The sequence below is a fragment of the Phoca vitulina genome, unplaced genomic scaffold, assembly GCF_004348235.1.
Source record: "Phoca vitulina isolate PV1807 unplaced genomic scaffold, GSC_HSeal_1.0 scaffold22, whole genome shotgun sequence".
NCBI classification, from domain to species: domain Eukaryota; kingdom Metazoa; phylum Chordata; class Mammalia; order Carnivora; family Phocidae; genus Phoca; species Phoca vitulina.
The window spans coordinates 1042578-1060256 of record NW_022589725.1 but is presented as its reverse complement, the minus strand read 5'-3'; the positions used below and the strand labels follow the sequence as shown (position 1 = coordinate 1060256).

Below are 17679 nucleotides of genomic sequence, written 5' to 3'. Positions count from 1 at the left end.
TAATAATAATAAGCAAATGTATGGGGCTATTAAGTACCAGGAACTGTGTAATCCTCACAAAATCCCAGAGGAGTGAGTATCCCCATTTTATGGAGTAGGAAGCTGAGATGTAAGGTCACTAGCAAGACAATGATTGTGCAGAACAAGTCCATCTCCCTCCAGAGCCATCGCTCTTAATAAAATACCCCCCAGCTGTTACCAGCAGAATACTAGAACCTATGACAAGTTGACAATCCAATGTTAAAGATTCAGAACAAAACAGCTCAATGGTTGCCCGGGCTTGGGCAGGAGGTGTGTATGCTGGGGAAGAGGAGCTGCAAAGGAGTTCAAAGGAACGTTTTGGGGTGATGGAATGTTCTAGAAACAAGAGTGCAGTAATGACAATGCCTTCACTTCTGATACATCAGTGTCTCATAGGATCCATCATCAATAGTGTCCTGTTATTATTCACATGGTCACTGTTTGAATAAAATTACTCACAGTCCTGACTTTCTTTCTTATGTTCTCTCAAGGCAATGTCCTTGCATGTTCCAGGAAACAGACTATTTCTTGAATTTGATGCGGTCTGGTGCCATTTTATGCTTCTTACTTCTTACTCACAGTAGGTTTGGTTGACTTTATTCAGTGTCCACAGGACATTGAACTGAATTCCATCCTAACAAGCACCATCCTAATAGAACATACCCTCAGCTACACAGTCAGGCATCAGCTACAGGCAGACACTAGGACTAGTTAATCCATCTAACAGAGGGGCAAGGGCAGGATCCAAGGGACCAATGGCTCTGGCAACAATCCAAGCAAAGATTACCAGTGACTAGGGTGGGGGAGTGGTGGAGGTAGTGAGAAGTGGTCAAATTCGGGGTCTATTTCCAAGGGAGAGCCTGACAGCTTTGCCGAGGATCTGTTAGGATGTGTAAGGCAAAGAGAGCAACCAGGAGGAATTCCAGTTGTTGGCCTCAGCAGGGGGAAGAATGAGGTTGCCATTTACGGAGCCAGGGAAGACTGGGATATACCCACACCCATTTGCATACCTTGCAAACACATCCTGTTTTCTCAGCAACCTGGCTGGGAGTTGAGACCAGGAAAATGAGTGAGACCTAGTCACTGCCCTTTAGCCAGCAAATCTGACCATGCCAATAATAGGAGGGTCCTCTGTGGCTAGCTCTTCTCAAACTCGAGTGACCCTCGCAGACTCTGCCTACTAAGTCTCCCTCAAGCAGAAGTATATTGGTAAATGTTTAACAACTGGAAAGTTTGTGTGTGTGTGTAGAAATTCTTTTTTTTTTTTAAGATTTTATTTATTTGTCAGAGAGAGAGAGAGAGAGAGCACAAGCAGGGGGAGGGGCAGAGGGAGAAGCAGACTCCCCGCTGAGCAGGGAGCTCGATGTGGGGACTCGATTCCAGGACCCCAGGATCATGACCTGAGCCGAAGGCAGACACTTAAGCGACTGAGCCACCCAGGCGCCCCTGTGTGTAGAAATTCTTGATTACTATTTGGTTTAGCTAAGTCACTCATGTCATTGACGAATGAATTTAGTTTTACTATGAATGTCAGCTTATATTTTTATTTACATTAATGACTAAGACAAGAGGGAAACAAAGAAGTAAGTCAGAAATTCACTTGTTCACCAATGATGTGAGCGACTTCTTTACTGAATCAAATGATAGTTTTCACATACTGGAAGAATAAGTCCTCATTTTGGGGGGCTATTCACAATGTAACTGCTGTAGACACAACGCATTTTACGTTTCATCTGTACTATTAACATTTTCCATTACTTCCTTAAATTTAGACAAACAGGGGCTCCGGGGTGGCTTAGTTGGTTAAGTGTCCGACTCTTGATTTTGGCTCAGGTCATGATCTCAGGGTCGATCCCAGGATCCCCACGTCGGGATGGCACTGGGCATGGAGCCTGCTTAAAATTGTCCCCCTCCCTCTGCTCCTCCATCACCCCCCTCTCTCTCTTTCAAAAAAAAAATCTAGACAAGCAACAAAACAATAAGTTAAGCCCTGATTTGCAGTGTTTGCCAATTTCTAGGTGTAAATACCCCCACGTGGTTGATTTCAAGCTATCAAGTGACATCACTGAACACAGAGTTGGCACGAAATGGGCAGTTTCGCTCCCCTACACAGCATTTCCTCCATACATATTGATGTCAATAGAGCAGACACAGATAATCTCAAGATCTTACATAATCGCAAACCAATCAACTGGTGAACTTTGAGTATCTATTACTTTTGTTTTAATATATTGAATCACAAGTTTGTATAATTTCATTTTAAATATCTCTGTGTACAACCGGCTAGCAAAATGTACAAAAACTCGACAATCGGGTCTCGAGAGCTGGGATAGACACTCCAGTACACTGTCACAAGCTTCCAGACAGAACATCCATGTAAAACCACCCCCCCCAAAGAATCTGGGTCACATTCTGTTGCAAACTTGACATTCTTCAACCCATGCTTGGTATCATGTTCCATAATGCAGTTATCTTTTAAAAATATACAATTATTTTCTGCCGGATCTTGCTGCCAGCTCAGGAAGACATGCCACATCTATCTTAGTTTTTTATATACCACCTGCCAGACCAACAGTTACCCTGGTTTAGAAGATAGAGGTCTGTCTTAGCTCAGGTTCCTATCACCAAATACCAGGGGCTTAGTGGCTGAAACAACAGACATTTACTTCCCACCAATCTCGGAAGCTGGAAAATCTAAGATCAAGGTACTAGCAGATTTGGGTTCTGGTGACAGCTCTCTTCCTGGCTTACAGATCTGTCTTCTCATTATGTCCTCCTCACCTGGTCCTTACCCGGTGTGTGCATGTGGAAAGCTCACTTTGTCCAAAGGCTATAATCCCATTCTGGGGTCCCACCCTCATAAACTGACCTAATCTTACAGTGTCAAAAGGACAATAAAGGGGTTAGTATGAACAACTTGATACCAGTAAATTTGATGACCTAGAGGAAATAGAAAAACTCCTCAAAAACCATAACTTATTCAACTATCAGAGAAAGAAAGAGAAAAGCTGAATATTTCAGTATCTGTTAAAAAAACAGAATCAATCATCAAAAACCTTCCTGCAAAAAAACCTCCAAGGCCTGCTAACTTCAATGGTAATTCTACCAAACATTTAAGGAATAAATAATACACATCTTACCCAAGCTCTTCCAGAGAACGGGGAAAGAGGGAACACTTCCCAATTCATTCATGAGGCCAGGGTAACGCTGTGGCTGGCTTATCCTGACCAGGGCATTAAAAGGACTAATAATGGCTGAGCATTGCTGGGACATGCAAAGTCATCTGGAAAACCAGTTTCCTTGTCTCTCCCGCCTCTCATCCTTATGCAAAAGAAATACAGGAACAATGACAACCAAAATCACCAACATTTTCATGTATTAACTCATCCAATGACAGGTACTATCACTATCCTCTAGTTCATCCAAGTTATAGGGGAAGGATATCCCCCATTAAATACATTTTAGAACACAGCAGGAGAGAAAAATAAACATGACTTTTCAAAAATCAGCTTTATGAGCTATAATTTACATACAATCAATTGCATCCATTGTTAAGTACACAGTTTGAGGTTTAACAAACGTACACACCTACATCACATCCCAATCAAGAAAGAGAATGTTTCTGTCACCCCAGAAAGTTCCCTTTTGCCCCTTCCAGGTCAATCCTCAGGCCCCTTCTAAAACACTGCTGTGATTTCCATCCCTAGAGATTGGTTTTGCCTGTCCTTCGACTTAAATGGAATCATACAGGATGTACTTTTGTACTTTTTGTTCAGTACAGGGCCTGAGAGATTCATGCACATGGTTGTGTATATCAGTGGTTCGTTCTTTGTTAGTGCTGAATAGTAGTCCATCCAGTGAATATACCACTCTTTGTGCCTGTCCTGCAGATGGACACTTGGATCGTTTCTGGTTTGGAGCACTTATGAGTAAAGCTGCTGTGAACATTCAAATGCATCTGCTTTGGGGGTGACATCCTGTAAGTCCTTTTGTGCCTTGTACGACACATTATATAGTGGGGGCGGGGGAGGGGCGTTACTGATAAATTCTGGCTGTAAGGGGCTACCCTTCAAAGGTTTTCTCCCTCTCCCTCTTCCTTTCCTTCCCTTCCCTGTTCTCTCTCTGTTTCACTCTCTCTCCTCCCTCTACTCGCTCCCACTCTCTCTCCCTTCCCTCCCTTGGTGCTCTTGCCAAGATGTCAACATCAGTCCTTTGCGGAGGAACAACTCCAGATACAACACATGTCAGCTCGGGAGGTGACCCGAGGCAAATGGCAGGAATTGGGAAGTTGATCCTTGGCCGGCATGGGGGCTTTGCCAGTAAGTGGGTCAAGCGTGTGTTTCATTACCTTGCTGGTTAGTTAGGGATTGGAGCAGGGCCAAGGTGACCGACCCCAAATAGCTTCCCTGCCCCAGCTGGGCTTCCTGTGGGCAAATGGATCCAGAATTGTCAGCTGGATGCCAGACATCTGGTGGGGAATTAATAAGTACTACTGCCCCTCCCTCCCCCACCCCTGTGAGGACTTGAGGACAGAAGTGATCCCCAGAGAGCCAAAATCTCCCAGGAGGCTTGGAGCAAGGCCTGGTGAGCTGGGGCCTATGTGCACTGAGTGGGGAGCCCTCAGAGATCGAGAAGGCCGAGCCAGTTCCTACCTCCAGGCCTTTGCACCTGTTGTCCCTTCAGCCTGGCCCCCTCGACCCTGATCTCTGTCTAGCTGGCTCCTGCTTGCTGTTTGGCCCTCATCTCAAAGGTCGCCTTTTCAGGCAGTGACCTGACCACGTGATCTGACCATGCGATCGATTGTGGTCTGATTTCCATTGTCTGGCCTTGTTTTTGTCCAGCACTTCTCAATAGCCCAGGTATTTCTTGTTTGTTGCTTTATTATTTCCTTCCCCCCACCAGACCATAAGCTCCATACAAACATGACCCTTGTCTTTATTTGTTCACCTCTGTCTCCAGGGCCTCAATGGATATTTACTGAATGAATAAATACATTGTCTAAATCAGGCGGCACAAACTCAAGTGCAGGGCACCATTTCATGAGTGAATCCGGCTGGCGGAAGAAAAAAGTCGCTTTCTCAAGTCTGATTTGCATTTCTGGCAGTTCCATTATTTTAGTAGCAGGGGAGATGCCCACGCTTGATGGTAAATCACAGCCAGCACTGGGCCTCAGAACCAGGAAAGCAATAGGGAGGAGTGGGGACTGTGGTGAATGGGGGGAGGGTTATCGGCCCCTCTAAGAACATCAACTGCTGCTCAGCTTCTGGCTGTTGTCATGAGAACATGAGCCCCATGATGCTGGATCTCCTGATTTTTCAAAAGAAGCTTGAAACTGTGCTTTTAGTGGGACATCTCACAGTTTTAAAAGATTTGCTTATTAAGAAGAAAATGTAGGCAAAAACCCCACATCTGCAAGCACCATCAAATCCATGGTCACCCAGTTATGATCTTTAGCCTAAATGGTTTTAATTGGCGTAAAATTCCAGAAAAGCGCTCACACATAGACAATTCCGAATCTAAGTCAAGTTGTTCACAGATTACTAGGGATCTGGGATGCTGTATTTAAAATCTCTGCTCCATTTTTAAAATTCCTATTTTCCAGGTATAGAAACTGAGGTCTGCTGAGGAGCAGTGATCTCTTGAGGACCATGCAGAACACAAAAGCAGATCTCACCACACCCAGGCCCGGTTACCATTCAAATGGTGGGCCAGGGAGTGGGGTCCAGGAGGATCCACGATTTTACCCCAGCCCACAGCACATCCGGCCCACCTCTGCCTCTGGGCCCCCGTTTCATGAACTCAGACCAGCCCCCTGGCCGCGTGGAGGTTTGGTCTGCATGTCTGCAAATGGAGACTTCCCTTGATCCCTCAAGGGCAGATCCGGGTAGAAGCATATAGTCACATGATCCCAGGGCCCCTGTTCCTTTGAATTTTAACTTCTGGAGTTTAGAGGTTGGGGCAGGTGTCTGATCCTGCAGAGACTCATTTTCTAGGTCATATGAGAGTCAGCAATTTGCCTCTTTGTCACTTTGTTCTGTCTCGAGGCTCCGCTTCAGGAGACGGAATCTTGCTGAGGTGGCCCAGGGTAGATGGACTCATGGCTTCCGGTGACATATTTCTCAGCTACCCAGCCCCTCCCCTCTGCCAGTAAAAGCTGGTACCATCTGGCTGAAACCTCCAGGGGTGGATGAGCCTAAAGGAAGCTGCTGCCCGAGGAGACAGGTGTCAGAAGCTCTTGCTTGTCCTGATTATCAAGGTTGACGCAGAGGCCAGATTTTGGATGAACTTGATATGGAGGGGGCTGGGGGATGCTGAAATGGAAAGGAAAAAAAGCTAAGGAAGTCTCCAGGGCTGGGCTGTCCGCATACAGACCTTCCGGTCACACGCGGCTGTATATGTGTGAAGTCATTAAAATTGAATGAAATTTGGAATTCCAGGTTCTCGGTCACGGGGGCCACATTTCAAGTGCTCAGTAGCTACTTGAGTAGTGTCTACCCCTCTGGATAGAGCAGATAGAACATTTCCATCATCACAGAACGTTCTGGTGGACGGAGCTGCTCATTTGGCTTGAGGGCCAAGAAGTCTGGGTGTGGTGGTTCTGCTACAGAATCTGAAGGCAAACCACTGAACCCTTGAGTGTGAATTCCTTCACTTGCAAACTGAGAAGAAGAAGAAGAATGACCCTGGCATGTTACCTCACCGAGGACCCCGTTAGAATGAATGTGCACAAGAACACTGGGAATATGCACTTGATAGGCAGGCTGTTTTAGGAGTGAGATTATGAATACATTTCTATTTCTTCGGTATATGCCCTACTTTCCAAATTTCAACCCCAAGTATTTTTTTTTTCTTAAAGAAGACATTCTCTGAATATATAAGCAATCTATCTGTAAAACTCCAGTGTTGCACTTTCTTTCTCTGAGGATGACTAGATATTTCATTGTCATAGAGCAGAAATTTGAGTCCAGCCTGCTTTCTTCCTCCTTATGGCTCACCTGAAGTTTTTGCCTCCATATCCATAAGATTTTTTGTTTAACCCTCCAGTCCATTAATGTCACTATGGAATATAATATCTCAGTGTTGACAAGTCTCTGTAAGTTTTTTTCTGGGAGACAGAAAATCTGCATATGTTTTACTTTAGTTCCAGAGAAGTTTTCTGCTATTAAAGATTCGAATAGAGATGGTCCCCAACTTTCGATGGTTTGACTTAATGATTTTTCTACGTGAGGATGGCGCAAAAGCAACACACATTCGGTAGAAACCATGCTTCGAAGTTTGAATTTTGATCTTTTCCCAGGCCAGCAATATTTGGTGTGATGCCCTCTCATGCTCCCTCTGGATGCTGGGCAGCGGCCACAGACACCACTCCCGGTCAGTCTCACGATCCCGAGGGGCAACTGCCCATGTACCTGCAACCATCGAACACTCATGCAACCACTCTGCTTTCCACCTCAACACTTTGCATTAGATGGCTCTGCCCAACTGTAGGCTAATGGAAATGTTCTGAGCACCGTTTAAGGCAGGCAAGGCTGAGCTGTGACGTTCAGTAGGTTAGGTGTAGTAAATGCATTGGTGACTCAGGATGTTTCCAACTTACCACACCCAGGCCTGGTTACCATTCAAATGGTGGGCCAGGGAGTGGGGTCCAGGAGGATCCACGATTTTATCCCAGCCCACAGCACATCCGGCCCACCTCTGCCTCTGGGCCCCCGTTTCATGAACTCAGACCAGCCCCCTGGCCGCGTGGAGGTTCGGTCTGCATGTCTGCAAATGGAGACTTCCCTTGATCCCTCAAGGGCAGATCCAGGTAGAAGCATATAGTCACATGATCCCAGGGTCCCTGTTCCTTTGAATTTTAACTTCTGGAGTTTAGAGGTTGGGGCAGGTGTCTGATCCTTCAGACCGCTGCCCAGCATCCAGAGGGAGCATGAGAGGGCATCACGCCAAATATTGCTGGCCTGGGAAAAGATCAAAATTCAATGCTTCAGAAAGGTGAATGGAATAGAAAAGTCTGGATCCCATCAACTTAAACCACAAGTGCCTTCCACCTAGGGATTTTGTAACCCTGTAGGAAGTGGAAGCAGAGCTGTACTGTTCTCTGTTCTATTTGTTTTGTTTCTTTAGTTCGTCTTGAGCAACATCAATTATGCACAAGTTGGATTTCCTTTGTAGTCCATGTTGATCATTTCCCCCTCATCCTTTCTTACTCTCTTGTCCATCTCATTTTGTTCTATCTCCTCCAGCCTGTAGAGCACGTCTCTGATTATATGTTTTTATTTTATATTTTATGTATTTTTTTCTGATGATGTTTTTGATCTTTCTCCATCTTGGTGTTTCTAATATGGCTTTTATAATAGAGTAGCTTTATTTGTCTCGTCCATCTGCTTCCAGAACACTGTTTTTTTCCACGTCCTTCTGTTTTTCACTGTCTCTTCTTTGACCCTTTTATTTCACATCTTGAGATTTATTTTAGGAAGGCCATGATTTCTTGAGATTTTTTTCCATATCTCACAGAGAAATGTCTGTTCAGTACTTTCTCCTACTTGATAATGCAGATCTTCCAGTATTTATTCTTTGTTTACTTTGTATTTGATATTCTCTGTCTTCTCATTTCTCATATTGCCTTGGTCCCGTATGGGCTCCTCATCACAGAACGGGGGCCATTCCTCTCAAGGCGAGCCCTTTGTGAAAGGCCAGTGAGGGGACAGGGACGGGAGGGGAAGCTGAGGCAACAGGGGCCTAGGCATCAGCACCGCTGATTTTCCCAGAACCCATCTCACCAGCACTGCCCTGAAATATGGCTCCACTCTAAGCAGTGGGCTCAGTGTGGAGACTAAGTGTGAAGACCCAAGAATGTCGTGGTGCTTTGGTGTCTCTTTGAGCTTTGGGTTTCTTTGACTGAGAAAACGAGAACCATTACAACCATACAGCGGGTCACTATCCATCCTTTCCCTTCCGCCTGCCACCTGAACATCCCGCTTTGTGCCAAGGATCTTTGAGCTTCCTCATCCAGTTCATCCGAACTCTGTATTCTCCCATGTGTCTCGGGGACTCTGCCTTCCCCACTGTGCGTGCTTCAGGCGTGGCCCGCATTTGGAAGGGCTCAGAGAGTTGAAAAATCCTTTGGGAGAGTCTGTGCCCTGCCCAGGAACTGCAGAGGCTCGCATCACTCCGGTCTCCTGCCATGTGGTCCCAACCCCACCACCAGCGTCAGCCCCCTCGGCACACCCCAGGGGCAGCGTTGTGGTCTGGCGTCTTTCCTCAGGATGGCATGTTCCTCTCCCGTTTCGGCTCTCTGTTGCTGTTTTCAGACTGCTTCAGAAAGGTGAATGGAATAGAAAAGTCTGGATCCCATCAACTTAAACCACAAGTGCCTTCCACCTAGAGATTTTGTCATCAGAAGGGACTATCTTGCCTTTTGTTTGTCTGTCTTTGCACGCACAGTAGAAGTAGCATGGGTGCTGGAATCAGGCGAGCCTGAATTAGAAATGCAGTCCTTCCACACGGGGCTGTGTGATCCGGGTATTCAGCTGGCCTCAGCCTCAGTTTCCTTATCTGCTGGAGGCACGTAAGAACAGCACCTACCTCGCAGAGTGCTGTATTTTGTGTGGGATAACCACTGTCTCAGTGATAGTTACGTGAGAATACACCATTAAATATGAGCTGTTGTTATGTTTTATACAAGTTCAATTTCTTTTTTTTTTTTAAGATTTTATTTATTTATTTGACAGAGAGAGACACAGCGAGAGAGGGAACACAAGCAGGGAGAGTGGGAGAGGGAGAAACAGGCTTCCTGCTGAGCAGGGAGCCCGATGTGGGGCTCGAACCCAGGACCCTGGGATCATGACCTGAGCCGAAGGCAGACACTTAACGACTGAGCCACCCAGGCGCCCCACAAGTTCAATTTCTTGAAGTTAGGCTTCAAAAAGATTGTTCTTAATGCTTAAAAAAAAAAAACAACTTAAAATACGAGAGCTAGAATGAACCTGAGATCATTTAATCCAGTGGTTCTCAACAGGGGGTGATTTTGTCCCCTGGACGACATGTGTCTGGGGATATTTGGGGTTGTCGTGATGGGGAGGCTACTACTGGTATCTAGTGGGTAGAGGCCAGGATGCTGCTAAACAGCTCACAGTGCACAGGGCAGCCCTACGACAAAGGATTATTTGTTCCCAATAATGTCAACGTCAATAGAAAGCCTGGTCTACACTAAGCCCTAGTACAACAGTTGTCCAGAGAAGGAAAGCAGCTTGCCTGAGGTCACACAGCGAGTAAGAGGTAAGGACTTGTCTTGCCGTGTTTCATTGAATGACTGTTGTGCCTGAAACTTTACCAGGTGGAGGAGTTGGGAGCAGGGCTAGACAGGGGTGAGGCAAGTGCCCCACGCTGACAGTGAGCCCAGCTTAAACTCTGCTCCCCGGGTGCCTCTCCAGGCTTCCACTAGTCCTGGCCCTGAATGGGAGCAAGAATGGGGTGGGGGGAGGGTTGGTCACCACAGTCTTTGACCCTGACCTAGTCATGCCAATCCAACCTAGGCATTTCTTACGGGAAGCCTTATAATCCCTCCCACCAAAGAAATTCCAGCTTCTCGGGTTAACCAGTCCATTACTACAGGGATTAAAGTTTGCGGGCAAAACACGCAGAGGTGAGGGGGGAGAAAGAAGAAAATGCCATGTCAGGTGGTTAATTTTTGAGCTGGGGACTGATTTCCAGGCAGACACAAGGCCACTGTTTTCCACTGCCCCCACGCTTGCTCCCCTCACTCAGCAAATGTCCTCTGAGGCCAGGGGCAGGACTTGTGCATAAACCATACCCCCCGCCACCATCCGTCCTGCGCCCCATCTCCCCGCTGAACTGCAGCAGGCATTCTGGTCAGGACACTGAGGCAGGGCCAGGCTCTCAGAGGGCCCCGGTGGCGGCTCCATGCCAGGCAGAGAGCGGGTTGGCCAGCCCTTCAGGGAGCAGGCCTGGGGCCAGGTGCCCACGGCGGTGCCCTCCAGCTGCCCACGAAAGGCCCAATCCCCAGGGGCGTGCGGGGCTGACTGTGGGAAGCCCCGAACTCTAGCAAGGCAGAGGCCAGGCCTTAAACCTCTCAGTATTCTCTCACAACCCCCAGCTCAGCACCCGGGCAGCGAACAGAACCCCTGGAGCCGCGGAGGGTCGGAAGCTTCGTAGCTCGGGCGCTCGCTCCTGGTGTGAGTGACCTCAAGCCGGCCACCTCCCCTCTCAGAGCCTCGCTTTGCTCACAGATAACAGCCAGGGTGGAACAGCACACGCGGAGGATGGCCAGCCCCCGGGAGGAGGGAGCTGTTAGGATCAGCAGAATAAGCAGTGGGCGGGGAGCTGGGACTCTGGGGCTGAAATCTGGGCCTGACCCCAAAAAGCGGAGGACCCTATGAGTTATGCTGTTGGCATCCTGAGCCAGAGTGCCCGGGTTCAAATCCTGCCTCCATTGCCTCCTGGAGGAAGTGACTTAACTCTCTGCCTCGGTCTCCTCATCTGTAAAAATGGGGCTGGTGATGATGATAAGAATGTCAAGCCCTGATGATAAGAATGTCAAGCCCTGGAGTTAACCTACAAGGATCAAGTAGGTTAATGTAGATAAAGTCCTGGAAGTAATGCATGGCGCAGTCAGCAATTCACAAAACGCTACCCACCCAGTGCTGACAGGCCCTGTTTCTTTGAGACATTTTTCTTCCCTCTTTGCCTTTCTTGCCCTTTGAAATGGGACATTTCATCCCAAGGATCTGTGAGGTACTTCCGGTCTGCCATGTAAGGATGAAGGCAGGGCTTCTAAGGGGCACACAGATATGGACCCCAAAGGGACGGGAGTGTGGCACACACACACGACAGGCCCTGGGAAAGGGCCCGGCCTAGCAAGACGAGAGAGAACCTGAGACGCCGAGAAGCACCTGGGCATGAGGCCTCCACTTGAAAAGGGGGGGTTCCATAAAGCCAGCCGAGGCTCAGGGGCCCAGGGCCGCCGGGAATCCCACAGTCGTGGGAGTACATTCTGGGCCACCACTCCACAAGCTGTGAGCTCTAGACTGACAGGTGTCCCTTCGGAGCCGCTGGGTCCTCAGTACATCAGGAGGCATATGACGCCATCCTCAGAGAACCGGGAGGGAGATCAAAGGGAACATGGCCATGGCCCTTCTGTGAGAGCCTGGAGGCTCGGGGCATGTCCCCCCTCTCCCCTCCCGCCCCCAGTCTCCCCAGCGACTCTCCCTCATCGCCACAGAGCGACATCACGGCTACTCGACGTGGCTGCACACATTGAGCCCTGTTACAGGCCAGGTCGCTTCCCGTGGGTTCCCTGGTTCAAGCCTACCCACAGCTCCACGAGGCCACTACAGGGGCTGTGCCCCGTCCGCGTGGCTCGGACAGCTCGAGTGACTTGCCCCAGGTCACACCGCCTCAGTGCGAGCGGCAGATGGGAATGCTAAAGCGACCATTTCCTGAGGGCTTCCCCTGGCCAGCCATCCGGCATGCGTCCGACATGAAGTAACCCACCTGCTCCCCGTCTAGAACTGAGCAAACAGACGCAGAGAGGTACCACGACTCTTTCGTCCATGTGTGCGCTTCTAGCCAGGGATGAAATTCCCACCATGTGGTCTGAGCCCAGGGCCCTGGACCAGGCTCAGCGATGAGAATAACAGTGATGGTAACAGCCAGCCCGTACTGAGCACTCAATCTGTGCGGGTGCTGGGCTGAACTCCCTACACAGATTGTGAGTTTTGTTCCACACACACTCTGGTAGGTTCTATTAACGTAAATGAAAGAACATTCAACAGAAAAGTACTTTACAAGCCCTCTCCCATCCTCTCTGTGTCGGGTCAGTCTTGAGGATAAGCAGAGCTGAGTTTAGTGTGCCCATTTTCTGGAGGAGGAGACTGAGGCGTAGAAAGTTAAGCTGGGGGGCGCCTGGGTGGCTCAGTCGTTAAGCGTCTGCCTTCGGCTCAGGTCATGATCCCAGGGTCCTGGGATCGAGCTCCGCATCGGGCTCCCTGCTCTGCAGGAAGTCTGCTTCTCCCTCTCCCATTCCCCCTGCTTGTATTCCCTCTCTCGCTGTGTCTCTGTCAAATAAATAAATAAAATCTTTAAAAAAAAAAAAAAAAGAAAGTTAAGCTGGAAACTAGCCCAGGGTGGCCCAGAGGGAAACAATGGAGGCAGCCCAGAAGTCTGGTCTCTGATTTCCCACCAGGGCTCCCCTCAACCCTCTCCTGTGCCTGAAAACACCTGAGGAAGCAGTTAAGAAACACCTGGGCCCACGACTCAAGGGGAGAAAGAGGAAAAAGTGGAGGGGGTGACTCGCCTCGGGAGACCTCTGAGGCCAGCCACCTCATCCTCCTACCCCTTCCTCTGGACTGGGTCGGTTAGACCCCTGGACTCATTAGCAGATGTTCTAACAAGTTCAAGTTCTTGGAGCCATTCATTAAAAGTGTTCCTGGGGCAGCTCACACATCACGGCTGTCCAAGCTTCACTAATCAGTCATGAGCCAGATAGGCAGGTGGGGTGGGTGGGAGCCCCACTGGACCCGTGAGGCCCCAGCAGCCTGACTCAGCCCAAGGAGGATAGAACACATTGTTCTGAATAAAAAAGAGCCACCCACTGTGTGACCTTGGCAGTTTCTTTCCCTCTCTGGGCCTCAGTCTCCCCATCTGTCCAAAGGGCCCTTCAGTTCCCAACATGGGATAGGTACACCTAAAGCCCCCCTCAAGGCTTCTCTACCTCCTCTTGCTCCTCAGAGCCCCTCCCATGTCTTTGGGGGCCTGCATTAACAGGAGCCCTTTCTCTGGCTGAAAGTGAAATCAGGCCTGAAGGCATTGGGGGGGGGCGGTGACTCTAAATCCCAGCTAAGCCCTTGAATTTAGTTTCTGCACCATCAGGGGTCAGGGGTCTGTCTCCCGGGAAGGGTTGTCTAAAGGCCCTGGGAAGATCATTGATGAACACCTGCCGTTCTCCTACCTCAGTGCCTTTGCACCTGCTATTCCCTTGCTCTTCCTTTAGATGTGCTCAGCTTTGCTCAAATATCTTCTCCTTCAGGTATTTGTTCAAGGGTTCCCTCCTCAATGAAACCTTCCTGACTCTACAATTGCACTACCTCCATTGTCAACTCCCCACTCCCCTTCCCTGCTTTTATTCTCATCATCATCTGCTATACCATACACCTTACTTATTTATCTGTGTGTTGTTTTTTTTTTTCCCCACTGTGTCCCTCTCTAGAATGTCAGTTCCGTAAGTATAAAGACTTGTGACTATTTGGTTCACTGCCATGTACCTTTGGAATAGTAGCTGGCATTGAGTAGGTGCTCAATTAATAGTTTTTAACTGAATGTGTTAATTACTTGTGGACAGTGCCTGGCACAAAGGAAATAGCCATTTTTATTCCACATTCATTCTGGACATGTTTATTAAGCACCTACTGTGTGCCAGGTTGGAAGGTACCTTGGTGAATGAACAAGATAGACAGGATCCCTTCTTGTACTTTGCTATTTGCAGGGCACTTTACTGTTTACAAAGCTCTTGGCTTCCCTGGCTCCTCACCATGGCCCCCTGAGGTAGGCAGGCCCACCAGACAGATGAGGAAACTGAGTCTGGCACGTGCTTTGCTCCCTCTCACGGAGCAAGTTCTTGGCCATGCCGGCATCCACCCTGGGTCAGCTGAGGCTGTATCCTGTGCGCCCACCACTCTGCTTAACCTCCCGCAGGCACTAGGGGCCTGCCCTGCCCCCGACATGTTCAATGTTCTACTGTTTCCCGTCATCCCTCCTGCACTCTGGTCCGGCCGGCCCTGCTCCGGGCATCCTGGGAGGCCCTGTGGTGCACGTCAGGGGAAGCTGGCCCCTGCTGCTGAAGCCTGACCTGGGCAGTTTCCAAGCCCCTTTCACAATGACCCTCCGCTGCCCACAATCCCTCCCTTTTCAGGACTCTGGGGTTCCAGGCTTCAGGCCAAGAATAAGAAAAAGAGGTCTTTCTCTGATAAGCACTATCTCATTTAATCTGCTCAGCAGCCCCTAGGAAAAGAGCTTATTCTGTTTTATAAGGGAGGAAACAGAGGCTTAGAAGACCCAAGAACCCACACAGTGAGTAGGGAGGAGGCCAAGAGGACTCAGGAGCAAGCCTCATCCTCCATAAAGCACTTCCAGACCCCTGGATCCACAGGCTCATTTGTAATGCAAATATTACTACTACTACTGATAAAATAATATTAATAGCAACCATTTCCCTAGCACCTCTTATGTTCCAGGCGCAGCCCAAAATATTTAAGGTATATGAGCCAATCTTCACAACACCCTTATGAGGGAGGTCCTATCAGTGTCCTCATTTTACAGAGGAGGAACTGAGGCACAAAGAGGCTAAGTAACTTGCCCAAGATCACATAGCCAGGAAGAGGGAGAGTAAGATGAGTCCAGGAAGTCTAGTGTCTGCGTTCCTACTCTCACGCTGCTGCCCCCCCTCCCTTTCAGAAAGTGATTCTGGAAAGGGCACACCAGCCCAGGGATTCTGGGCAGACCCCTTTTCCAGAGGCGGAAAGCCCAGGTCTGGAGGAGGTCCAGGTCCCCCAGAGGAGGGAGCAGGAAATGGAGCCAGGCCTCACAGGTTGATGTCGGTTTAGCAGGGGTGAGAAGGCGCTCTCAGAACAGGTCTCAATCCCCCAGCTCCCCCACAAGAGGTGGGAGATGGCCCACGAGCCGGGTGCCGCACCAGGCCTCTGCCAGGCTCCCCGGGCCTGGCCACCCCATGTTCTCATCCCAGAAGCCAGCACCCCTCGGACTCACTTCCCAGCAAACCGCCTACACTTCTAGGTCTGGGCTTTGCTGTCAAGTCCCTGCTCATGCCCCACCACGTTTTGCTGAGTTCCAGCCCTTCCCAGGGAAGGGGCCGCAGAAAGGGGCAGGAGGAATGTTCCTTCCCTCTCCCCTGCCCCGAGACCTCCGGAGCCAGCCGGGAGAGCAGCTCATCAGGAGAGAAAGGTGCAAGCAGCTTGGGAACGCCTGGGGACATGGGGACAATCGGGGCTGTGGGTGGCAGCGAACAAGGGCTTCTCTTGTTTCTCCCAACCAAAGGAAAGGTGTCGCCTGCTGTGAGCCCCAAGGCCGAGGAGGCAAAGGGTCAGCTCCACCCAGCGCAGCCAGGAGCTTCTGTGGGAACCGGGCTGGGCGGCCAGGGTATTCTGCCTTGTCTGCCAGGCCCTCCGTTTCCCAATCCTCTCCACCCCGGGAGGGCTCCTGCAGCCAGGCTGCGCGCTCACAGGCAAACACTTCCCCTTACGGCCTGTTTCCTTGACAGAAAATGGGATTTGACTGTGTGCCTGCCTCGCAGGCTGGCCGGGGGATCAAAACATTGAACACATTTAAGGCAGGCCTCTCAAGCTCCACACCACCGACGTTTGGGGCCTGCGGTCTTTGTCATGGGGGCGGCCCGTGCACGGTAGGGTGCTTAGCAGCATCCTTGGCCTCTACCCATCAGATGCCAGTTGCACCTCCATCACGTTGTGACAACCTATAATGTCTCCAGACTTTGCCAATTGTCTCCTGGGGAGCAAAATGCTTGAGAATCACTGATTTAAAGCATTTCCCAGAGCCTAGAACATAGTAGGTGATTTGTCCACGAAGTCAGGCAACATTTGTCAAGACCTTTACAAACATCATCGGTTACTATCATATCTGTTTATAGATGATAAAACGGAGGCACAGAGACGTTAAGTAACTGGCCTAAGATGACACAGCATATTAAAAAGCCAGGATTTGAACCCAAACAGCCAAACCCCAGCTCCCATCCATCATGCTTGATCACGCATGTTAGTTCCTGACTTCAGAGAGCTCCCCGAGATTTCCAAACTCCTACTCGGGTCAGGATGACATTATCTCTCTTCTGGGAAGCTTTTCCTGACGTCTCTGACAATACCCGACACAATCACTTCCTTCCCCCTTCGCCTCCACTGAACCATGAAGGCGAATGTGGGCCTTCGACAAGGTAGACCAAGGGTCAAATGCCAGCCCCACTACTCATTCAATGACCGTGAGGTGCTGGGCATGTGGCTTCCCTTCTCAACCTTGACCTTTCCATCTATAAAATGGGTCCATCACCCCTGTGTCACACACTGTGGCTAAGAGCACAGACTCCAGAGCTAGAATGCCAGGGTCTGAATCCCAGCTCTGCCGCTTCCAAGCCTTGGGCATTTGGGCAAGTGACTAAACCATTCTGTGCCTCAGTGTTCCCATCTGTGAATGCGGCCAATCACAGCACCTGCACCACAGAGCCGTGGCGAGCATGATGAGCTAGTAAGCCTATCCTTAGTGCTTTGTACTGCGCCTCGCACTTAATAAGCACTGGGGAGGTGTTGCCTATGACTCTTAGGAGCCTCTTGGAGGGTAGAGAAGGGGCATGAATAAGGCATGTGGCCCAGGACATCAACAATCTTGAATTCACTCTTCCTGCAGCCTCCCAGGGACTCCAGCACATTCCTGTAAGAGAGCTTAATATGCTCGAAATCAAATCCCTGTCTTGGCCCCGACTGCTGGTAAGGACCCACGCAGGAGAGTGGAGCCAAAGGGACAGAGGGGCAAGAGAGCCGCTGGGCCTGGCCCCCTCAGCCCTTTTCCTACTTCTTTTTTTTTTTTTTTTTTTAAGATTTTATTTATTTATTTGAC

At 49.5% G+C, this 17679-nt stretch overlaps 1 protein-coding gene across 2 annotated transcripts in view; it reads right to left on the bottom strand.

Annotated features, from left to right (window-relative positions):
- The window catches only part of SLC13A3 (solute carrier family 13 member 3), a 69425-nt gene that overhangs the window by 44394 nt on the left and 7352 nt on the right, over positions 1–17679 (bottom strand). The gene's annotated exons all lie outside the window — the stretch shown is intronic.